The 26,296-nt window shown below is 41.7% G+C and overlaps 1 protein-coding gene across 1 annotated transcript in view; it reads right to left on the bottom strand.

Moving 5' to 3' along the window:
• The window catches only part of msna (moesin a), a 92,356-nt gene that overhangs the window by 63,050 nt on the left and 3,010 nt on the right, over positions 1-26,296 (bottom strand). The gene's annotated exons all lie outside the window — the stretch shown is intronic.

Raw genomic sequence — 26,296 nt, 5'->3', positions numbered from 1 at the left:
GCTATACTCTAGTCTTTGATATTTCACTAAAGTATGGAGGTCAGATTCCAAGTACGAGGGAAAAATAAACATTGCTTGGTAGGGTCCGTAAAAAAAAACCCTTCCATTATGAATGTAGTAATGCTGTCAAATCAGACAGCGAAGTGAACCCACCATAATCAATAGATCAATTTGAGCGTTCATGGATGGTTGGTCTCTGGAATTGCAATACAATAGTTTGGAGTCGATAGAATAGAGAACAAAAACGATTATTAACTTAAACAACACAGACACCTGCAAGGTCACAAAGGGGACTTTTCCTCCACCCCAAAATGTGGCCATTTCCTTTTGCATTCTCAGCTTGACAGTTTCCTTTCTATTGACAAGTTTAATTTAGGTTGAGGAAATCACTTGTTCGGCTTTATATTCAAACAGGAAGTAAATGCAGCACTCAGGGTTTTTTTCTGTTGCAGATTTGAAGTGACAAAAAGTGTTCCATTGCAGGCCTGCTTCAAATACTATGCGCATTTTTAACACATCAACCGTGGGACAACTCTGCTGTATCCACCTACAGTGGAGATTTCATATTTAATCACCTATATTTATAGATATTGTTTATGACACTTTATAAATATTCTTGTTTTGTTTTTTGTATGCTGTTTCACACTTGCTTTTTATTCTTTTATTCCGTTTGAAAAAAATAATAAAATAGATAAATAAAGTGCTTGTCAATCCCTCCCATGGTATTCTGATATTAAGTTACCCAAGTTGCTGTGTAGTACCTGGGAGTAAAATATTTCAGCAGTAAACGCTCCTAAATCAATGAGGGCAGCCCCGAGGAAAGGATGTGAAGAAATCAGGAAAAAAGACTACTTGTGATCAATCACTGAAAAACGATGCCTCAATTTTAAATGGTAATTCATTAATAATCTACTGAAACTAAATGGACCATCGAGGTTTGAATCATCCATGACTAAATCGTGTAGTATTTTTGTAAGTGAAGTGTGATCCAGCTATCAATGGCATCAGTTATTCAAATGACTTTCAGAGAACTTGCTGGCAAGCTCACTTGTGTTTCTTTCACCGCACCCAGGCAGCTTCCGGTCAAGTTAATTATGGTTTCACTTAGTTTCAATAAAGGGCTGGCCTTTTGTGGTGTTCATTTTCAGTAATAGGGCAGTGGACAGATTACCCTCATTCAATAACTAGGGGTCACAGTTTAAGGATAAGAGGGAAGTCTTTTAGGACCGAGATGAGAAAATCATTTTTTACACCGAGGGTGGTGAATCTGTGGAATTCTCTGCCACAGAAGGTAGTTGAGGCCAGTTCATTGGCTATATTTAAGAGGGAGTTAGATGTGGCCCTTGTGGCTAAAGGGATCAGGGGGTATGGAGAGAAGGCACTGAGTTGGATGATCAGCCATGATCATATTGAATGGCAGTGCAGGCTAGGGGGGCCGAATGGCCTACTCCTGCACCTATTTTCTATGTTTCTATGTAATACCACATCTCCAAAGAATGACAAACTTTAAGCCTGAAGCTACAGAATGCCATAGAAATAAAAAGCACCAATTAAGATTCAAAACTCTTAAAACATTAACCTGCAGTTTCACATCTATTCGTACTTTACCCTAAAAGTTTTAAGAGTTCAAGGGAAGTTTAGAGTACTCCACGAAACTGAGTTAGTACACTGGTCACGTTTATGTCCAGATCCACGAGATTGGAACTCACACCAAGACTCAAAAAACCAAGAAACCCCCCCCCCACCCCAAAATAAATTCCAGCATCTCGAAAACCTATATTTGAAATTAAAAAAGAGCAATTTTACCCCACAGTCGTGTCCTTTCATGCTAATAAAACACAGACCCATAACCAAAGAGTTGAGAAGTGCCACCATTTGTCCATGAAGCCAGATTAAAAAAGATGCAAGAAACAAACTTTCCTAAGTGATAGGATCAGAATTAGGCCATTCGGCCCATTAAGTGTACTCCGCCATTCAATTATGGCCGATCTATCTTTCCCTCTCAACCCCATTCTCCTGCCTTCTGCCCATATCCCCTGACATCTGTACAGATCCTCCAGCCTACCTCGCTGCAGGCCTTGCACTTTCTTAACCCGCACTTTCCCTGCTGCTCTAAAGCTTTATTTAGCGCTGTTTTCTATGTTTCGCTGCCTGGCGCCCTTGGGCGCAGTCTGGTCTCCCCCACGGGGCAAACAGGACAGTTTACCCCTGGATGTGCTGGGTATTAACCCGGCCCAGGCCTGTGGCGTCGGTGCCGCTCCCCCGCGGGGCCACTCTCCCGCCCAGCCCGGCGTCACCAATCCCCTCCCTCACCTCACTGACGCTCGACACCTCCATCTCCTGCCACGGTTTGTCCAGCTGCACAAACGGCCGACTCGGCAGAAGTTCATGGAGCAGCAACAGCGGAGAGAGGGAGAGAGGGAGCGGACAGCATAAACTGCTGCTCTCTTCATCCTAAAGTGGCACGTACACAGACCATTCATTACCAAGCCACCAAGCAAAGAAAAACTTCACACGACAGGAATAAAAATGGGCCCGATGGACATTTATGCAAAAGTAGAAAAAATCTATGTGGATGATGAACATTTGTAATGAAGGATCTGCACAAAAGATCAACATAGTCCATCACTCAGAAACAAATTTGTTGCACATTTCCATAAAGATAATGTCTGATAAGAGCACAGGTGGTTGAACTGATAACCTCACACAGGATGTCAGAAGTGGTTAATCCTAGTAAATTCAGTAACATAGCAGATCACCAGTGTTTGATCACACTGTCGAGTTACTGCTCAATGTGATGCCGCCCGTACAGGGCCATAGTAACAACGGAACCACAAGAAACAATGTTTGCTGTTGTAACACCAAATGGATGAAACACTGTTCCATCAACCATTCAGAAATGTTCAGAAATGGGAAAATTGTGTACACAGACAAACAGTTGAAATGAATGGAGACTCCCCCCCCCCCCCCCCCCCCCCCAAGTGAATGTTTAAATCAAGAAGGGTTGATGGGAAAAGTCAGAGAATAAAATCTGACGATGAAGATTGGTGCATGGACATAAAATCATGTGACTGCTTTCTTGCCATATGTCTGACTTAGCCAAGCTAATGACAATTATGCCCGTGCACAGGTTCTGCTGAAAATCAGCCACCCAACTTATTAAATGAGCAATACTGGTGCCTTTGAAGCTCCAGTGGAAGTGAGGCATGTACATTCTTAAATAGGGCCCAGCATGCAGGTGCATTAATTGCTATTGTACAACACTGCCCAATCTTTGACACCTTACATTGCAGATCTGGTGATAATTAACGCAATCACTATTCTATGTAATGGTGTTAGAATGGATAAACTTTTAGAGAGCAGTTTTCAGCGATTTTCTTCTTTCAAAAAGATGCTCAGAGTTTTTTATGATAAGGTTATGAACAAAAGTATCATCGGACTTCACAGTGAGGCAGCATTTTCTCCATTTCAACTTCTCTATCAAAATGCACTGATGTAAACATCACAAAAGAGGATTAGTTTTGTGCATTTATGATTTAATTTAAAAATTTGCCATTTTAAAATGTTATAATTTCTAATCTATAATCATTGTGGATTTAATTGATTAAACTGTAAAATAAAAAGTCAGCCATTCCTTCTCTCCAGAGACGCTGCCCGTCCCGCTGAGTTACTCCAACTTTTTGATCATTACTAGTGATCCCAGCACATTCTATCTAGACCACAGCTTCCAGCAAGTGGTCCTAATCTTCCACAGCACCTGGGCTGTCACAGCGCAGAAAACCACTCTGACACCAGGCAAGACCACAGCCCCAGTGGCTGTCAAAATGTCCGTACTACAGCTGCCTACAAGGGAACATTTAACATTAGACATTACTCACACATGCTAGAGTTTTGGATTTTTGTTTCAGTGTTAGAAGTACTTCAGTGTTAGAGGCAACTCTCTCATTCATTCAAAAGGATACTTTTCCTGTGACTGGTGTAAATAATACCCAGATGTTTCCTCCGGTGGTCTTGAGATGTGGATTCTCATTGTCTATCCCCTGACCTCCAAATTGGGGGAGCAAATAATAGTCAACTACTCGGCAACCCAAATCGTCACCCATTCCTTCTCCCTAGAGATGCTGCCTGTCCCCGCCGTGTTACTCAACCTGTCCCGCTGAGTTACTCCAGCATTTTGTGCCTCTCTTGGAAAGTTTGGAGTCACATATAGGTTGCACTTGGCAATGTTAGCACATTTCTTTGACAATCAGCAATCCAGTTGGGTTTTTAAAACAATGCAGTTATTAGAACAACTGTTAAATTATTTTTTTCTATTTCGGAAAATTAGATTTCTACAGCTGGCAGATGATTAATATGACAATATTCCAGCTGCAAATTCGTGGGTTTAACCAGTTTTTCTGTAACCAGGTAGACCAGGAAACGATGACTGCAAGAGCTGTCACTGGTTGAAATAGACAGGACCATTGGAAATGAACACTGAGGGGATCTGTCTAATTACCAAATAGTTCTGCCACTTTGCCTGCAATTTTATCATGCCAATCCCTTCATGGGCCTTTTACATCTTTACATTGTTTTTACTAATGTTAATGTATCAAAATATTTCAAGGTCAATTTTATCACAAAAAACAATGTAGTGCCTCGTTATCCTTTTCTCCTCAACATAGATCTTTATTCATCCTGGTGTTGAGTGGAGTGTATTTTTCTAATCTTTGTTAAATAATTTATTAGACTTGTCATTGCTTCCAACACCACTGTACGTCAATGTTATCCATTTGACATCAGAGTTTAATCCTCCACACCATTTAAAAAAAAATATTCTCCAACCCATTTCGAAGGTCGAGCTTGCCAACAGCGTTTTGTTACGATTGTAAATTTTTTGAATGTTCTACTTTTAAAAATGGCTCAGAAGCTCTATACTTTCTCCAGAAGAAAGTCTTTTGGTTGGCTGTTGATGGAAGGAATTCTCTCCCTTCAACCTAGTAACTCTTCCAGCCAAAATTAAAATTTGCAGCAGCCAAAACACTCCACACCTTAGCCAACTTCCTAATTGCATTTTTATCTGTAGATTATCAACATTAGTCTGACTTCTCTATGCAAATTACATTTTTTTCATCGTTATTCACATTACATTTTCCAAGACTATTCTGGTGCACACCACCATTTATTTACCCCATTTCTTCATAAAACATTGAGGTCAGAGCTATCAAGCGCCCAGCTTGCTTTGACATCCCTTCCAAATGGAGAGTTTGAGAAATGCCACAAGTTTCTACACAAGCGTCATGAAGCTCAGAGCAAGCCCACGGGCAGTCTATAATTTCTGAAGATGCTTTGGTCAGCTAAGGAATTTAGTCACCGAACCCAGTGTCAGTTTAAGTTTGATCGCGTCAGTAAAGATCCACAATGAGTGAAATACATGAATTTTACAACTCATTTGTTTTGTTTTAATAGCTTGAGATTAAATTTGCTATTAATGCTGGTTGGTGAATATAAAGAACGTTCAAGATCCTTGAAAGCTGGCTAAGCCTGAAAGCAACTTAACATCAAAATTTACTCAACTTTTATCGATGGGTTTTGTTCAGGCCCATCTAGTTTATGATGGGATGGAGGCCTCAATAGGCCCGACTTTGGTTGGACAAGAGGATAGGGACTGGACTTTGTGCCTTCCCCCACAGTGGGAACCACTGTGGGGGGATGTTTTGGTGTTGAATTTCTTCTTGAATGCTATGTTGTATTTTTATTAGTGTGCTGCAAGGACATCTGAATTTCCCCTGAATAAGGGGATTAATAAAGTCTAATCTAATCTAATCTGGTTGCTCCTCACAGAGTCTTGCCAACAGGTTAGAGCCAGCTTTCTGCAAATCACCAATTGACGATCGAAGCTGATGTAGCAAGTAGACAAGGCGGGGAGACCAAGTAGCTTGATTCTGCCAAGAATTACTAAGCCACTATATATAACATTCAACTCTCGTCTCTGCCACGATCTCCCCCCCCCCCCCCCCCCCCGCCCCCCTTTCCATCATCACTGCTGTGTTTGATTACCAAAGATGGTAGTACTGAAAGCCACTAAAATAGTAACTTCTTTGCCGCAAATGTGTTCCAAGACATATATACCCTGCCAAACCTTGGGACGCTTGGTCTTTTATTTCCAGAAGTACACAGGCATGTAGACCAACTCAAATCTCAAATTAAGTCACATGAAAGAGCTTTCAATTTTTGTGAGGATTACATATAATTAAAGCCATGCCTATTCTGGCTCGATTTAAAAACTATTCATTCCTACAAATCCAGATCAAGTGAAGGATTCTGCCAGACACAAACCTCCTTCGTTAAAACTATACGCCTTCAGTATAGATACTATGCGTTTTGATTTCTCTCGGCTAGGATTCAGGAAAGGTTCTCAATAATACTCCAAGTCCAGATATTCAAAGCTCGTGGAGCAAACAATGGAGTCACAGGAAAGCAATCCAGGAGGAAATAATAGGTGAAAGGAGGAAGCAGCAACGTTTAAACAAAACTGGTTTTCCATCTTGTGTAAGAAAGAACGGCAGATGCCGGTTTAAATCAAACGTAGGCACAAAATGCTGGAGTAACTCAGCAGGACATGCAGCATCTCTGGAGAGAAGGAATGGGCTACGTTTTGGGACCAGACCCTTCGTCAGACTAAAGGGTCTCGACCCGAAACGCCACCCATTCCATCTCACCAAAGATGCTGCCTGTCCCTCTGAATTACTCCAGCATTTGGTATTACCCCGACTAGTACAGATGAAGAAAAATATCACACAAAGCTTAAAAATCACGTTACGTCTGGAAGTGGAAAGCATTTCCTTACAAGGCAAGAAGTGAAATGCCTTGGTCTACAAAGTATAGATCACGTCTTCCAGCATGGAAGCAGGCCCTTTGGCCCAACTCATCCATGCCGACCAAGATGCCCCCATCTACGCCAGTCCCACCTGCCTCTCTACAGGAGTACAGTAGGGAGCACACTGACTGATTCAGCAACCTAAATGTCCAGGAGCGAAGAAGACTGAAAAAAGTTGTGAACACTGCCCAGTCCATCACTGTTTGTGACCTCCCCACCATTGAAGCCATTTGCCAGAGTCGCTGCCTCAAAAAGGGCGCCAGCATCTTCAGAGACCCGCACCATGCTGGCCACACACTCATTTCACTCCTGCCATCTGGAAGAAGGTACAGGAGCCTGAAAACTGTAATGTCCAGGTTCAGGAACAGCTTCTTCCCTACAGCCATTAGGCTACGAAACACTACAACCTCAAATAAGCTCTGAACTACGTAGGCTATTATTGTTTGTTTTTTATGTGTATGTCTGTATATGTTTACATATTCAGTTGCGCTGTTGCAAGTAAAAATTTCATTGTTCAATCTGGGACACAAGACAATAAACCACTCTTGACTCTCGAACAGTGTTACTTGGGCTGAAAATGTGTTGGTTTTTTATTTTTATTTTTTGGGTTTTTTTGGGGTTTTTTTTTTTTTTTAAAAAAGGTTTCGATTGGGAATCAGCCCCACACTATATTAGACACAGGCTGTCAGTTTTACCATGGGAGGTGAAAGTTACTTTGGAAATTGAAAAGGTAGTGAAAATGCATTTCGTTGTCTCTGTACTGTACACTGACAATGACAATTAAAATTGAATCTGAATCTGAATCTGAAAAGTGGATTTGGAGGAGAAAAAAAAAATCTATACATGCAATAATCAGACACCATTGCCTCTTAAGAACAGGATGCTATTTAAGTGTTACTTTGGAAATTGACAAAAGAAGTCAATTATATTGATATTTGTGTAAACATACTCTATTGAACAATGTTAAAGGCAGCAATAAAAGAAACATAGCTATTATAATCACCTTTTGAAAATCCTGTGGGAAAAATAAACTTTGTTGTTCAGAGTCTGAAAATCGCCAGCCTTTAACATCCCCTTGCCATTACCATTGACACAATTACATTTCTTAGGATTAAAATATAATGTTACATCGGGACGAGTTGTACACAGCTGACCGGGCATGCTTTAAAAAATGCCTGAACTTATCAAGCACCATCTTGGTTGATGAATTTAGTAGGTTTCATCCTTTTCTTTAAAAAAAACACTCCACACTGCTCGAAACATAACAAGTACCTTTTGTTTTGTTAAGAAGGCTTTGTTTTACCAACACCTTAAAGGGCCTGGCTCAAAGTTAAATAGTTAAGGTTTTTATTCAAGTAAGTCTATTTATTCATTCATTCATCCATGGCACAGTGTTCATTTGAGTTCAGTTTCAACCTCTGCAATCTGGAGCCTATTCTATTTATATTGATCAGCCTGTAAAGAAAACTTACTGCTGGCATTGGTCCAAAATTCCAGACCGCAGTTCACTCAATTGTAAATCCTTAGTTTACTTTATACATTCCATTTAAAGTCACCTAGCTCAGTGTTGTCCTATTACCAGACCTAAAATACTTGGTTATTAAGGGTGTCAGGGGTTTATGGGGAGAAGCCAGGAGAATGAGGTTGAGAGGGATAGATCAGCCATGATCGAATGGCGGACAGAATAGGCTCGATGGGCCAAATGGTCTAATTCAGCACGTATAACATGAACATTGGCGGTGGGCTAGGAATGTTGGCGGTTGACGGTTCTTCAATGCCAATCCTTTTGATATTAGGGCGAAGCAAAAAACTGCAGATGCTGGTTAATACACAAATTACTGGAGTAACTCAGCGAGTCAGGCAGCATCAAAGATCATAGAGCTCTATGATCTTTGGGCAGCATCACTGAAGAACATGAATACATGACGTTTCTGGTCAACACCCTTCTTCAGAGAGAGACTGAAGGGTCTTGACCTGAAATGTCACATATCCATGTTCTCCAAAGATGCTGCCTGCCCTGTCAAGTCAGTCCAGCACATTGTGTCCTTTTGAAATGAGCCTGTTTTTCATTGTAGGCAAATATGCTGCAGAAACTCTGCGGGTGAGGCAGCATCTATGGAGCAAAGGAATAGGTGACATTTCGGGTCGAGACGCTTTCACCCGCTGAATTTCTCCAGCACTCGTCTACCTTTGATTTTTCCAGCATCTGCAGCTCTGTCTTAAACTAGTCTTCATTGTACTTGTCAACCATTTCAATGGCAGTATCCTGCGACAGAAATTAGGTGACACAATGGTGCACTGGGGCATGAATAAGCAGCAGAGCACATTGGCACAGTGGGTGATGTGCCATCACATACTGTGATGTTGGTGATGGCACATACATCAGGGTGACACATGTACACATCACTCATCAAGGTTTAACTGTGACCTCACGAGCTATGAATTGAGTTTGCACATTTTCCCTGCAGTCACATGGGTTTCTCCAGCACACTTGTTTCCCCTCAACTCAAATAGACTTGTCAGTAGGTTAACTTGCTTGTACTCCTAGTATGGGTGGGTGGCAGCGAAGTCAAGGCATGTGTCAGAAATAAGTAGGAGAATGAGACCGATAGCGTTTCCTTTATCATACTTATTGTTTTTGCATATCTTTCATTTATTGTTCTTCATCTCTCTACATCATCTGTAGCTCTCGGTTCCCTTTTCCCCTCGACTTTTCTGAAGAAGGATCTCGACAAGAAATATCACCCGTTCCTTCTCTCCAGAGATGCTGTCTGTCCCACTGAGTTACTCCAGGTTTTTGTGTCTATCTTCGGAACGTTCTGACAGCAGATAGGAGGCCATTTGGTAAAAGGATAAAAACAAATCAAATACAACAGTAACCTTTGGGCACAGTCTCCTCTGCTGGTGTTCAACCTTTTGGGGTGTATTATTAGCTTTTCTAGAGGCTTCAATAATTACTTGCTTGCTTTGGTTGGCCACTGGCCACTGACCACAGTCTTAGACTGCGAGGTCCCTCAAATGCTCAGTCTCAGGTGATTTCCTCCACATCCATTTGCTTCGTATTTTGCTCGACGAATGACTCGGTTACGGTTATTCTACAAATCGGTTGCCCCCACAGGTGTGAAGTTCAATTTGCAATATATAGCGAAAATATAATTGTTTTATCCTTGCGTGTTCTGTGAAGGAAACTAAGAATGCAAAATTTTCCCTCCGCCATATTTTTGTGCAGAAAGCACTCAAATGTAGACGGACTCAGTGACCTTTTTTTCCCCAGTAGTGACAATAAACGCTTTGGCTCATACAATGATTGGAATTTAAAGCTGTTAATATTCATGCAAAATAACAATAAATTCTGCCAGTCTGCCCCGAGTATTTCCAGTACTATGTTTTAATTTAGTACCCATGTAGATGAGGTTCCAACAAAGTTACTCTTCAGAAATATGTAAAAAAAATCAATAGTGCTAACTACTTTTTGGGGCAGAGGGAGAAAATAAATTTGGGTCCTTTACCTGAAAGTGAGCCTCAAAAAATAAATTATCCTAACAGATCCTCCAAACACAAAATTGCCAATCAATGTTGAATCAAGGGCCTCCAACCCAAAATACGATCTCCCCATTCCCTCCATAGATGCTGCCTGCAACTTCATCCAGCAAAGATAGGCACACAATTCTGGAGTAACTCAGCGGGACAGTCACCATCTCTGGAAAGAAGGAATGGGTGACGTTTCAGGTCGATACCTTTCTTCAGACACTTGGTGTTTTGCTTAAGATTTCAGCATCTGCCATTCATTCACAAGTTCTAGGAGTAGAATTAGGCCGTTCAGCCCATCGAGTCCACTCCGCCATTCAATCATGGCTGATCTCTGCCTCCCAAACCAATTTTCCTGCCTTCTCCCCTTAACACCATTCGAATAAAGAATTTGTCCATCTCCACCTTAAAAATATATTTAAAAAATATTAATAAAAACCATTGCGTCTCCAAAGTTAGAATTGTCCTGGAAAATGGGATGAGGTAACCTATGGTTACCATGGATACAGTAGGGCAAAGAGCCTTGCTGAATGACTTGCTAAAGTTTGCCACAGAACCAAGTAGCACATTGGAAAATATAGTGTTGGTGGAGTATCAAATGTTCAAAGGCCTGTTTATTGTCACGTTTACTAGTTAAGGTACAGTAAAACTCGAATTGCCATACAGCTATACTAAAAAAAGAGCAACAAGACACAATTACATAAAAGTTAACATAAACATCCACCACAGCAGATTCCACACATTCCTCTGTGATGGAAGGCAATAAAGTCTAATCTTCTTCCTCTTTATTCTCCCGCGGTCGGGGCAGTCAAACCATGCGCAGTCGGGATGATCGAAGCCCCCGCAGCTGGCGGTCAATGCTTGGAGCTCCCGAAGTCGGTCTCTAAACAGGGACCGCGAGCTCCACGATGTTAAGTCCAGCAGGCTCCCATGGTTGGAGCTCCCAAAGCAGTCAACTCCTCGACGCTAGGCCACAGTGCGGACAGAGATACGATATGGGGGGGGAGGGGGGAGAATTTCATCTCCGTCGAGGTATGGGATTAAAAAGCCCCCCCCCCCCTCCCCCAACACAAAACAAGCTAAAGAACAAAGAACACTAAAACATACATTTACCCCACACTATAAAACAACAAAGAAGAGACAGACATACTGTTGCCAAGTTACTCCATATCATGAATAATCTCAACATATTTACAAGCAATGAAACGTCAGTCAACAGGCGGGCGTAGGGAAGAGGTTGTGTCTTTAGTGATAATGCGCAAAGGATATGATCACATATTTGAGGCTGATAAATTTATCTTTGGTTGCAAGGCAAGAAAGATAATTTGCAAAAGCTAAATACTGCACATACTGGAAAATTAATCAGGTCGGGCTGGAGTGAAAGAGCAAAAATAACAACCGGTCAATGAACCAAAACCATTCATTAAAAAAACCACGAGGAAAGATCATTGACCTGAAGCATCGCACTCTCCTCAAACAGCATTTGACCTCAGTTTAAAATCAGGCCAAAATCAAATTGATGGTTGTAGGAGGAAAGTTTAAAGTAAATATGCAGATGCTGGGGGCAAGTTGAAGAGAGGGGTAGGTGCCTGGAACATGCTGCCAGGGGTTGTAGTGGAAGCAGGTATAATATTCAAAAATTCAATGTAAAAAAAAAAAAAAAAAAAAAAAAATCTAGAACACAGGTTTGTACTTCAAATACTGTTTGGTTACCCGTTAGATCATTGAACCGATCACGCCCATTGAATGTTTGAAAATAGAAGAGTTTAATATGTTGCCTAGATTGCCTGATATGTATTGGGCCAAATATTATGGCATTTATTGACCTAAACGTTCTTATTTTTGTGACTTTATTGAAAAAAAAATTGGATAGGAATATCCAATTGCACATTGTTAAAATGTATAAAGGTACCATTTTGATGCAAAACATTCATTAAAAAGGTCATTTATAACCCAAATTGAACAACAAATCTATAAACAAACCTTCAGGAGTGTTTGCATTTTCATGGAAGTTGCCTATTAAAAATGCATCCTTTAAGTGCTTTGTTGTATACAAAGCAACAGCCATTGTTATGGTGTATCAGACCACTTTAAAGTGAACACAATATAAAGTAGCAAATTATAGACCGCACACAGAACCAGAGCATTGAAAGCCCTGCATGAACAGTTGGCAAATATCCTCAGCTACTGGAGTTTCATTACATGTGCCAAGAAGCAGCTTACTTTAAGCAATAGTGTTCTTCTGCTAAAATCCCAAACTGCCACTGTACGGTGGTATTACTGCTTCTTACTATGCAAACCATCAACTTGGCACTCCGTTAATACTACTTCAGGGCTAATCTCTACACCGAAAGAATAGAACTGCTGTACATTCCCCCACCTCCTCCAAAATAAAACTCCATTTGTTGATCCTTGCATTAATTTAAACCCTTGCTCAGCAAAAAAAATAAAAGCACACAATGGGTACTGAAATTAGTAAACACAAAACGAAAATGGCAATCGAGAAAAAATACTCCAAGTTATCCACCCAAAAAGTTTAAATAAAATCTAAATGGGCGTTCAGTGTTACTGTAGGCAAGGATGTTACAAAAAATGTGTTGCTGGATGGCAGAACAGCTGCTTCAGCCAGATGGCAAATTCATTACAACATATGCAGTTCTAACAATCGAGTCCCTTGTAAGAAAGTGTGATGATGTAGGAACTTGGATACATGGTTTCAGCAGTTAAGTGGGACGCTTTTTCCTGCTTATACTTATCTAAATGCTGGTACTGGGAGCACGTCTTCTGATACATGGCATATAATACGGTGCCATCAGAAGAGAAAAATGCCTGGAGCATTGTATAAAATTGAACCTTCCCAGTATGGAATGGGACTATGTTCAGACTTAGTGCCTGGGCTTGTTTAATGCAGAAACATGCACATTAATCACCTGCTTTCTCCCTTTTGGCACCAGGATGGGAACAAATTAAGTTTATCTTATAAAATATAGCATTGTTACTCTCAGACTGAGCAACCGAATAGTATAGACAAAAAGCTGAAGAAACTCAGCGGGTGAGGCAGCATCTATAGAGCGAAGAAATGGGTGATGTTTCGGGTCGAGACCCTTCTTCAGACTGAAGGGGGGGGGGGGTCTCGACCCAAAACACCACTCATTCCTTCGCTCCATAGATGCTGCCTCACTCGCTGAGTTACTCCAGCTTTTTGTCTACCTTTGATTTTTTTCAGCATCTGCAGTTCTTTCTTAACCAAATAGTATACACTGTACAATCGATTAATGAGTAATCAGGCAGTTTGATACTTCAATGATAATTTGTTACTCGTTAGCCTAATGTATAGTGCACAAGAACCAAATTATCTCTGCTTCAATATCAAGAAGGGGATTTTGCTACTGATCAACAGGCTGCCATTATGATGAGGTTAAAAAAACCAACAACAAAAAAAATACAGGCATGCATTTTTTTTTTTTAATTGGGGGTTCTGGCAATATATGCAGAAGGGTTTGCCCCTTTTCCCATCCATTATTTAAGGTCTTCAAAAGGCTTTTGCCATCAGATCTTGAAAGGAAGACAAAGCTTGCATTAGCCAGTCAAAATTAAACAGTGATCGGAGTAAGTTTTTTTTTTAGAAACAGAAAAACATGCAAGCTGCACAAGTCAGAACCAAAACCATTTCCTTTAATTTTACCCCTCTAGAAAAAAATTTGCATAATGCAAAAGCATCACCTTTATGCATTAATATATCCCCAAGACACCTCACAGGAGTTAAGCATGATTTTACATTGAGTTGTGCAAAATAAAAAAGATTACATAAAGACTTTGAAAGAAGGACAAACAGGAGAGAAATAAAAAAATCCAAGAGTTACATCCAATAGATGTTGACCAGCAGAGTTGTGTTCAGGGATGTCCAAAAAGGTCAGGATTGGAGGACCATTGCTGGGCCACACAGTGGTGCAGTGGTAGACTTGCTGCCTTAAGGCACCAGAGACCCAGATTCAATCCTGACTATGGGTGCTCCATTTCCTCCCACATTCCAAAGATCTGTAGGTCTGTAGCTTAATTGGGTTCTATAAATTGTCCTTAGAGTGTACGGGTAGGGTACGGGGGGGGGGGGGGGGGGGGGGGGGGGGGGGGGGGGGGGGGGGGGGGGGGAAATCGATGGTCAACGCAGACTCAGTGGTCTGAAGTGGCCCGCTTCCATGCTATATCTCTAAAACTAAATCAAAGGAGATTGCAGATAAAGGATCATGCATGGATTTGAAGAGAAGAATGAGACTTGTACAAGAATCCAATATTGAAGTCGAGAAGCAATATTCTTCAGAGTAGCCAAGTTAGCATATGGACAGGGCTTTGCAAAGTTTATGGTACATACAAATTGGTAAGCTGGCCAGAAGAGCAGATGACCATATTAAATATCTGAGCCAGAGTGAACCGATTGTGTAATTTATCAGAATTAGGAAGTCTAATTTCAGAACTGCAGGAGCAAAGGCAGGGCGGAATTGGTGGTATTTTTTTTGGAAATAAGGGAATGTGGCTGTGGACAGACATCATGATCGAAGCGAAGATCAGAGTCAAAGAGCAAGACATCAATTCCATTAGATGAGATTGGAAGTAGAAGGCAATTCCCCAGCTACAACTTGATTGCAAACAAAAGACCAAGTTCCAAGATTGTGAATTGGTACAAAGTCAATCGTTAATTGAAGTGCTACACTTCAAGAATCATTTTTGGACAGTGCTGCAAGTTTCTCACTTTCTTTAATGGATTTTTTGTGTTCAGCTTCAATTCCCAAATGTCCTGCTACAGCAGGAAATGGAAAGCCTACCCTTGCAACAACACTGAAACTGAACGAAAATTGAAAGTAATTCATCGGCACCGAATCGAAACCTGCCTTTGAGAAAAATAGGTGGCTTACGAATCAGAGTCACTCATCGTGGAAACAGGCAAACAAGGTCCCGGCGGGCCACGGCCTGGCTTGCCCACCATGGAACCAGGAGAGGAATGCCATTGAGCCTGGCAGCCATTTGCTGCCGAAGAAAGGGAACTGGGGGAGGGGGTAATGGAACATGTTGTCAAGAGAGAGTTAGATTTAGCTCTTATGGCTCTTAAGGATCAAGGGGAAATGGGGGGGGGGGGGGGAGGAACTTTTTTCACACAGAGAGTGGGAATCTCTGGTTGCCACAGAGGGTATTTTGAGGATGTATTGGCTATATTTAAGAGGGAGTTAGATGAAACCCTTGTGGAGAGGGGATCAGGGGGTATGGAGGGAAAGGTACGGGTACTGAGTTTGGGATCAGCCATGATCATATTGAATGGCGGTGCAGGCTCGAAAAGCCGAATGGCCTACTCCTGCACCTAATTTCTATGTTTCTAAGATAATCAAGGGATATGGGGGGGGGGAGAAGCTGGAACAGGTTACTGATTTTGGATGTAGACAAAATTGCTAGAGAAACTCAGCGGGTGAGACAGCATTTATGGAGCAAAGGAAGGTGTGATGTTTCGGGTGTTGAATGGCAGCGCTGGCTCGAAAAGCCGAATGGCCTACTCCTGCACCTATTTTCTATGTTTCTATGGTTGTACCCCCCACTCCCTCAAGGTCAGCTGTGGTAGTCACGGCCAGGGCACAAAGGTTTAAGAAGATTGGGCAGGGCAAGGAACGATGGTTCATGGGTTGACTGGATGGAGGTGATGGGTCCAACAAACCTAGATGGCCAGCTGCAGCTATGACTACGAAACGGCGCCAAAACCTGGTGACTCTAGCATATACTCAGTGGGCTGTTTCTATGCATTATGTACTCAACTGGGGAGTGCACTGATATGGATGGCAATAATCTTACTGATCAGTCTGCAAAAAATAATTTCACTGTACCTTGGTACATAGGATAAAGGAGCAATTGAACATTGAAAGTAGTTATTGAAATGATTAGCCAAAAAACAACTTCAGTCAACAATGTTTTAAGCACATAAAGTGTGAATTGCTGCTTTTTGAAGGTTACACAGAAAAGCTGAGAAATAGCGGGTGCAGAGCATAAAAGCGAATTTTTAGGCAACGTTTCGGGCTTCCCAAAACATTCTCTAATGAAGGGTTTCGGCCCGAAACGTTGCCTATTTCCTCAGCTCCATAGAGAGGTTGGGCTGAGTTTCTCCAGCTTTTTTTGTGTAACCTTCAGTCAACAATAGTTGCATGCACATCAAAGTGTGTGAATTGGTGCACAAGTCCATTTATTAGATGGAGAAATGGATTTCAGAAACAAGCATTTTTTATTTCATGCTTAGTGAAAACATTCTCTAATGCAAGAACTGATGAGAAAACCACTTTTCAGGTTTAAATTGGAGATATAAGTTTTATCCCCGAGCATGGACAAAAAAAAAAATGTAGGGTTATGGTCTGAGCGCAGGTATATAGATGGCTAAGATTAAGGAGAAACAAGTCACATCTAAAAATGGTCGAGTGACAACATTCCATAAATGGTAATTGTTATATGGATTTTTTTGTTAATAGTCATTACTTCCACAAGTGGAAAAAAATACAATTGACAGCTTCCAATGTGAGCTCTTTTAAAATCAAGGAAATGGTTAAAAAAAAAGCTTTCAGCACCACAATTCTTGACCCCCTCACCCATTCACTTTGTGCTGAAATGCTGCATGAATATATAATTAAGGAAAGATACACGTACCTTTAATACAGCAAAGTTTAATGTACATCACAATAAAAGGAAGTTAGTTTAGTTTATTGTCATGTCTACAGAGGTACAGTAAAAAGCTTTTGTTGCATGCTAACCAGTCAGCAGAAAGACAATACATGATTACAATCGATCCATATACAGTGTATAGATATGCAAGGGAATAATGGTTAGTGCAAGGTAAAGCTAGTAAAGTCCGATCAAGGATAGCCCGAGGAGGTAGATAGTAGTTCAGCATTGTTTTCTGGTTGTGGTAGGATGATTCAGTTGCCTGATAACAGCTGGGAAGAAACTGTCCCTGAATCTGGTGGTGTGTGTTTTCACACTTCTATACCTTTTGCCTGATGGGAGAGGGGAGAAGAGGGAGTGGCCAGGGTGCGACTCATCCTTGATTATGCTGCTGGCCTTGCCGAGGCAGCGTGAGGTATAAATGGCGTGAAGAGAAGAAAGATAGGTTTGCGTGATGGTCTGGGCTGCTCCACAATTTGATACAATTTCTTGGGGTCCTGGGTGGAACTGCTCCCAAGCCAAGCTGTGATGCATCCAGATTAAATGCTTTCTATGGCGCATCTGTAGAAGTTGGTAAGTGTTGTAGGGGACATGCCAAACTTCCCAGGCCTTCCAAGGCAGTAGAGGCGTTGGTCTCAATATGGGTGGTCCAGAAGTATTTGGTGATATCGACTCCTAGGAATTTAAAGTTTTCGACCATCTCTACTTAGGCACCATCAATGTAAACTGGGGTATGTGTAGCGTTTTTTTTCCCAATCACCAACTCCTTGAAGTACATCAAAGTCGCACTAAATACAAGGAGAGCTGACCCATGAAGGAGGATTTTAGGAAATACCTTAAAGGAGGCAGAGAGAGGGTACTGCCTTTAGTCTTCCCAATACTTAATGGGATGGCATTTCTGTTCATTCATTACCGATATTACAAGAAACAAAATTAATGCCGCAGCATCCATTTATATCCTCACAGTATAATTGAACACTTCAGGAGTTAGGCAATGCAGCAGAGAATCGAGAACGCGTATCAGGGCCGTGCAAAGAAGGATCTAGGATTAGGAAGCGAGCAGAGATAGCCACAGCAGTTGAGACCATAGACTCAAGGCCTTGCAGATAGCAATGTTAGGAGGAGGGGGTAGAATAAATATGCTGGGATCTTACATGGAGGGAGAAATTAGAGAGTATAGGAAAACAATGAAAGGAAATAAGTGAGATCTGAAGCTGAAATCAGAAAGAGAAATTTGATAACGTTCTTATTTGATAAAACACACGAGCCAGAATTATGCTACTCGCCTCCCTCTCCCCACCCCCTCCCCCCGTGCCCAAGTCCTGCCATTTAAGAGGATCGCGATTCTCATCTAAACTCTATATTCCCATCTACCCATTTGTCATTCGCTAATCTAGAATCCATGATGCTGCCTCAAACATTCAAGCAGATTTGAATGGGTGAGAGAAACAAACTTTAATTCTTAGATGAGGATGTATGATAAATATGTGCTCAAAGAAGGAAGTGTCAGGGGACAGGGGGGGTGGGATAGACCGATATGCAGCTTGCAGATAACAAACACCCTGTCACAGTTTTAGGAGGAAGATATGAGGACATATCAGCATATTAGGAAATCCCAGCAAGTAGATCAGACTGCAATGAACAAGTACAAAGAGACACAATAAATAAGCTTCTCGGCAAACCACCGATTCTGAAAAGCAGCAACTAAAGGGCCTGTCCCACGAGCATGCGTCTGCATGCGGCAAGTGCCACCTAACGTGGTCGCTTGAGCCGTACAGCCTCGCGGGGGCTGTCCCACTTCGATCGCCGGAGCCGTGTGGAGTTGTGCAGAGCTGGTCCCGACATCACTCCAAAAAACTGACAGTGCTCAAAAATTCCGCTCGGCAACGGCCTGCCGGCCCGCAGCCCCCTCGACATGCATACAAAGAGTCTCAACGCCAGACGCAGCGTCTTGACGCCGTACGCTTGAACCTCCCGCTGACTTCGCTCAAACTTCACATCACTCACTCGACCTCCGCGCGGCCCACGCTTCCAGTTTAGTCGCGCTTGCCGCATGTAGTCGCATGCTCATGGGACAGGCCCTTAAATCTTTAAAGGTTGCTTCTTGCACTACAACCATTTATATCATTGAAATGAGGAAGAGTTCAAATGTTTGGTAAAATTATGTACAAGCTAAAGTCTACTGAGAAACGAAGGGGAGAACCCAACTCTGAAAGCACCTAAATCCAAGTCAGGCTGCATGGACATTGGACTCTCAGATGTTACGAGATATTATTATTATTATTATTATTTTTTAAATCTCTTACCTTGTGATATTGATTTCTAACGATGGAGAAGATAAAAGGTAATAAAACAAGAGTTGTTAAAAACTGCTCCATTGCATCCTAAACCTTACATCAGTTCAGTTTCATTCTCGTTCACAATTAATGGAAATACCGTTTTAAAATCTTTAGCTCTCAAAAGAAACCCAGAATTGAAGTCACTTGACAGGAACGTCAAAATACTGACTTTCATGAAAATCTCTCAAGCTTTAAAACAGACCTTAAATTGGTCTCAACATGAACCTCACAAAAGGTTTTCAATCACCTTATTTGCACAGGATTTCAAGCTCGGAGATTTTAAATAAAAAGACGCGACCAGCAATCAAATCTGTTTTCTGCAGTTCATTGATATTGTCATTAAAAAAAATTCCAGTATTTAAATATTTTCCTCCTTTAGAAGCAAAGTATCGAATTTGTTAATAAATTTCTCTCCCCCTTTCCTCCCATGTTATTCAGCTACCATACCCAATTTAAAATGGTTTCATATTCTTTAATGATACTTTATTATCACATGTACCTGGGTACAGTGAGATGCTTTGTTTTGCATACAACCCAGTAAAATCATACAGCAGACTTCACCTAGGCAGTTCAAAAGTGTCACCACATTTTGGCGCCGACAAAGCTGCAAAGAGTCCACCAAAGAAACCCATCTACTGTCGCCGTCGCACGTGGCAGCAGCCCCGCTCCCCACCTCCTGAGTCCCCCTTTGTTTTCCGCAGTCCCCCCATCCCCCCCACGTCCTAAGGGCATAAGGAATACGAGTATAATTAGACCATTCGGCCCATCAAGTCTATTCAATCATGGCTGATCCACCTCTCCCTCCTAATCCCATTCTCCTGACTTCTCCCCATAACCTCTGATACCCGTACTAATCAAGAATCTATTTATCTCTGCCTAATAATATCCACCGACTTGGCCGCCACAGCCTTCTGTGGCAAAGAATTCCACAGATTCACCACTTCTGAATAAATAAATTTCTCCTCACCTCCTTCCTAATATAACGTCCTTTAATTCTGAGGCTATGACCTCTAGTCCTAGACTCTCCCACTATTGGAAACATCCTTTCATATCCTCTCAATCCAAGCCTTTCACTATTCTGTATGATTCAATGCCCCCCCCCCCCCCTTCATTCTTCTAAATGAGGGTCCCCTCCTTCATTCTTGGCGGCCATCCAACTGGCCACAATATGAAAATCTACCCAGAACTCAAATGAAATGGAACCCTGTAATCAAGCCTGTCATTCTGAAGAATTTTTGACTCAAGATCCCAGGACTACTTAATCCAGCACGTGCTGGTCTCACATGGGATAGCAAGGAATAGCAGACTGAATTCGAGAGTCAGGAGTGTTTTATTGTCATATGTCCTGAAACGGAACAATTAAAATCTTTCTTACAACAGCAAAGTAGACATGTAAACATTGTACTCTAATGTGCATGGTTAGGCAAAGCATAACCTCTCTCAAATTATATATTTTAAAAGGCAAGAGAAAAAAAAAATTAAAAGCAGTCTGTCATTGGAGTAGAAGGATGAAAAAAAAATGGGCCCTGACATGCATGTCTTAATATTCACATTCCTCAAAATTAAGACTACTACCACATACATACTTTGAAAAAAATAAATAATAATTCTACAGTTGATGAACTCTATTATAATTTTGGATGCCTAACACAAAGCTGCTATAATTTTGCCAACCTTAGTTTTACTTGCAAGTCTGCTTTGGATACCAGGTACAAAGGATGCTCAGATGTGGGTGGCACAGTTATGGGGCCTCGCTCTCAACCTTACAGCTCCAGCAAACTGGGTTTTATTGTGATGTCCGGTTCTCTCTTTGTGGAATTTCTCCTTGCGATCACGTCAATTCCCACCCACATCAAGGCTTGCAAATCTATTGACCACTGTAAATTTGAGTGTAGGTGGGATGGGAAAATAGGGAGAACAAATTGTCGGAACATTTATGGGGCAGCTGGGATTCCTTTGTAAACTTGCAGAGACTCGGTTAGTTGAATGGGTGCTTTTCATATGGCAAGGAAATGAAAAATATGTTCAAGTTAGCTGCCCTGCCACTCCATTAAATAACAGCTTAAGTAAATACATCTGCAGACAAATTACACCAGACAAGAAATTGAATTGTTAAGGAGGCTTTTGGAAGTTTCAAATTAAGTTACTTAATTAGTTAGCCTTGAGGATTCCAAGCGCATACAAGTAAACATAGACGAAACATGCTCAGCAATATTAGTAATAATTGAGTAAAGGAATTTTATAAAGAACAATCTCAAAGGTTAAAACCCATCATATGTCAACGTTAACTCAATGATGTTTTTATCACAACCTTTGATTAGTTGGATCAACTTAAATGTGTCCATAAATGATAGGAGCATTTTTTCATTTTTAATTTTTTTTTAAATAATATAAACTGAACGACTATAATGAATCATTTTAATTGGCATTGCTTGTAGGTCTTTAGTAAAATGCACAACCAGAAGAATAATATTCCAACAATGGTTTGGTTCAAATGTAATAAAATTGGCCACCGGCACAAATATTGCCAAAGATTGGTCGGTGTTGAGAATGGAGCATCATGGATGATTGCATGTCTGGTTGTACATTAGCTGAAGTGTCATGGCTACAAATTTTCATGAAGTACACAGAAGAGTAGGGAAAGCAAATGCAAGCCAACAATTCAAATGTAATTTCTCAAATATAATCACTCAATAAGAGACATTGTAGGAAGGAAATTGGTGTGTGATGTGGTCTAGCATCTTAACTGAAAAATAGAAAAGTATAGTCAGCAAAAGTCAACATTGTTTGGCTGCTGTCCAGTGCCACAAAATAGTGCTGTCCAGTGCCACAATGAGAGAATGGAGCAGCTGGGCTTGTACACTCGGGAGTTTAGAAGGATGAGAGGATATCTCATGGAAACATACAAGATTGTTAAGGGCTTGGACACACTAGAGGCAGGAAACATGTTCCCGATGTTGGGGGAGTCCAGAACCAGGGGCCACAGTTTAAGAATACGGAGTAAGCCATTTAGAACGGAGACGAGGAAACATTTTTTCTCACAGAGAGTTGTGAGTCTGTGGAATTCTCTGCCTCAGAGGGCAGTGGAGGCAGGTTCTCTGGATGCTTTCAAGAGAGAGCTAGATAGGGGTCTTAAAAATAGTGGAGTCAGGGGATGTGGGGAGAAGGCAGGAACGGAGTATTGATTGGGGATGATCAGCCATGATCACAGTGAATGTCAGTGCTGGCTCAAAGGGCCAAAAGGCCTACTCCTGCACCTATTGTCTATTGTCTAAACCAATTCAAATTATCCATTCGACTTGACTGGGATTTGCATTATAATCTAAAGTGAAGGTAGACACAAAATGCTGGAGTAACTCAGCTGGACAGGCAGCATATCTGGAGCGAAGGAATGAGTGACGTTTTGGGTCGAGATCCTTCTTCAGACTGATGTCAGGGGAGTGGGCGGGACAGAGAGAGAATGTAGTCGGAGAGAGTGAGACTGGTGGGAGAACTGGGAAGGGAGAGGGGATGCAGAGAGAGGGAAAGCAAGGGCTATTTGAAATTAGTGTAATTTAAAGTGGGTCTGCACAGAGTAGTGTTATGGGTAGGAAGGAACTGCAGATGCTGGTTTACACTGAACATAGACACAAAATGCTGGAGAAAGTCAGCAGGACATCCCTGGAAAGAAGGAATCGGTGGCATTTAGGGTTGCGATATTTCGAGTTTGGTCTGAAGAAGTCTCGACCCGAAATGTCACCCATTCCTTCTCTCCAGTGATACTGCCTGGCCCGCTGAGTTACTCCTGCATTGTGTGTCTATCTTCAGTAGCGTACGAGTACAATTCATTAAAATCGAGGGTAGCATTGAACCACAACATCAGGCAGAGAGCTTTAACACAAAGGTTTAGGTCAAAACTAAGACCATTATAAACCCTAAATTTATTGAAGGGTTATAAATCTTCAATATCAGATGACAGATCCCTCAGTGTGTCGGAAGGAACTGCAGATGCTGATAGATACCACAGATAGACACAAAATGCTGGAGAAACTCAGCAGGTCAGGTATCTCTAGAGAAAAGGGAATAGTTGACATTTTGGGTCAGAAGCCTTCTTCAGATTGCTGCAGTAGGATTCACAGAGGGGGAGCAGTGAGGGAGGGTGTTGCAGAACTCAGAGAAGATGAGAACTTCTTCAAAGTAGGCATATCTTGAGGAGCTATCACAGTGAAACAGAGAAGGGGTGTAGAAGTGATCTGCAGATGCTGGTTTATACCAAAGACAAGACACAAAATGTTGGAGTAACAGTAACAGTGGGTCAGGCAGCATCTCTGGAGAAAAGGGAATAGGTGACAGAACCCTTTTTCACATCCTTATTGACAAATACTTTAGTTTGTGGATGCTATCTAAAGTTAACAGCAATTTATTCCCTAATTTTATCGGTAAACCGCACAGAGCACCTGCAGCAATCTTTAATCCCGCAATCTCGCAATAAAGTCACATGGATTCTAACCAAGCCTCACCATATCAAGTGACACAACAAAAACTTCATTGATCTTTCATTTGTGTTCAAGTAATACATTGTACAGTTGAGTTACATTCCACCAGATCCTCCGAACTGGACAACCTCAGGATTAGCGTTACGCATTTAATTGACAGCCGGTTTAGCAGATGAGGCCAAAATCAGTAAAATGCCAGAACTATGCCAGGAATTCCTACTCTAAATAAACATCTGATAACTCAAGCTGGGTTAGCATAGATAATAACAGGAGGACTACATCAACAAATTGACATTTACCCTTGATTAACACCAAGGTGGAGAAAGTAAAATGGGAGCAAAAAAAAGACAGCATCCAACTAATTATTCAATGCGTTTAAGAAGGAACTGCAGATGCTGGAAAATGTGCAGGAAGGTAGACAAAAATGCTGGAGAAACTCAGCGGGTGCAGCAGCATCTATGGAGCAAAGGAAATAGGCAACGTTTTGGGCCGAAACCCTTCTTCAGACTGATTATTCAATGCATCCAACTAATTTTCAAACAAAATACGATGACAAAAAAAAAATAGTACCTTCCAGTATTTTTAGTTTAGGGATACACTGCAGAAACAGGCCCCATCAGCCCGCTGAGTTTGCACCAACCAGTGATCCCCGCACATTTACACTATCCCACACACTAGGGAGATTTTACAATTATACCAAGCCAATTAATCTACAAACCTGAGTGTGGGAGAAAACCTGGGGAGAAGGTGACGGGGAGAACCTATAAACTCTGTACAGACATGTACCTGTAGTCAGGTTCGAACCCGGGTCTCTGGCGCTGTAAGGCAGCAACTCTACCTCTGTGCCACCGTGCTGCCCTAACGCTAGTACCACATGTAAATTCTATACGTGATGCAGGCAAGCTATCACAAGTAATTCAAAACAAATGCCATTTCTAATCAAAGTCTTAAACTAGAAATGTTAATTTTGGTTAAAAATTGAATTGGTTTCTTCAGCCTGACCCGTTGAGAGATTCCAGTAGTTGTTAAATAATAATTTATTTCAGAATAAATACTCCAAGCATTCAAGGACCTGAGCAAGCAGTTTTAAGGCCACTCGAGAATGCAACTACCTCAAACGATAATCTTATGCCAATATCCCACTCGGATGATACCTTTCCACATTTCAGGTGCAAAATTAGAAGCTGGTGATAAACTGGTACTATAGCGTTCCAGTGTCTACAGTTTGCTGGGAATCTATCTACTAACTTTGCCTCGCCTGTATATATAAAAAAAACAGAATGCAGATTATGCATCACTCAGCTGTTTACAAAGGATATCAACTACTTTGTGATAATGGCTAGTGATGATATGGGAGACTCTAGGATGTCAGGCTTGCTATAGGTCTTTAAGAAGGAACTGCTGGAATATCGAAGGTGGACAAAAGTGCTGGAGAAACTCAGCGGGTGCAGCAGAAACCCTTTTGGAAGGGGTTCGGCCTGAAACGTTGCCCATTTCCTTTGCTCCATGGATGCTACTGCACCCGCTGAGTTTCTCCAGCACTTTTGTCTACCTAGCTATAGGTCTGCAAGATATTAAAAGTCTTAGTATTAATTCCACTACCCCAATCAATAGAAATGTAACAGAAATGAAGCACACAGACTCAACCTATTTGTGCCGAGTGAGATCAGCTAAAACAGGAGCACCAAACTGGCCTGAGCAAACACTGCCACCCAGCCCACCTAAACCTACCTGATCTCCTGGTTGCTTAACTCTCCATCCCATTCCCACCCTGATCTTTCTGTCCTGGGCCTCCTCCATTGGTAGAGTGAGGCCTAGCACAAATTGGAGGAACAGCACTTCTGATTTCACATGGGCAGCTTGTCACCACAGATTTTCACCCCAGCGCTGTATGAATATTGACTTCTCTAACTTCAAGTAATCCATGCTCTCCCTCTCGCCACCCCCCCCCCCCCCCCCACTTCTGCACCCAATCTGACTGTCCCACTGGTTTAATTTTACCCTGTTTGCTTCATTCTCACCTTCTCCTAGCTAACAATGGTCTACTCTACATTTTCCTTGACCATCATCCCCTTTGATGTCTAGTTTTCACACCTTACACTTCCTTATCTCTGTGCCACCCTCTCCTCGGACTCTCAATCTGAAGAAGGGTCTCGACCCAAAACTTCACACATTTATTCTATCTAGAGATGCTGCCTGTCCCGCTGAATTACTCCAGCATTTTGCATCTATCTAAGCAACCAGGAATTGGGAGGAAATAGCAGTACCGCCCCCTACTCACAAGGTCTTTTTTTAGCAGACATATGATTTATACCACTCCCAGAACTAATTTGTATTTCCTCACCTCATGGTTTAAGAGCCTGCTGAGAAGAAATGATGGAAATCTGCTCTGGTGCAACAAGTGTGTA

This window comes from Leucoraja erinacea, chromosome 12 (genome assembly GCF_028641065.1).
Source record: "Leucoraja erinacea ecotype New England chromosome 12, Leri_hhj_1, whole genome shotgun sequence".
In the NCBI taxonomy this organism is placed as follows: Eukaryota; Metazoa; Chordata; class Chondrichthyes; order Rajiformes; family Rajidae; genus Leucoraja; species Leucoraja erinaceus.
The sequence above is the reverse complement of the archived record's forward strand: the minus strand, read 5'-3'. Positions and strand labels throughout refer to the sequence as shown.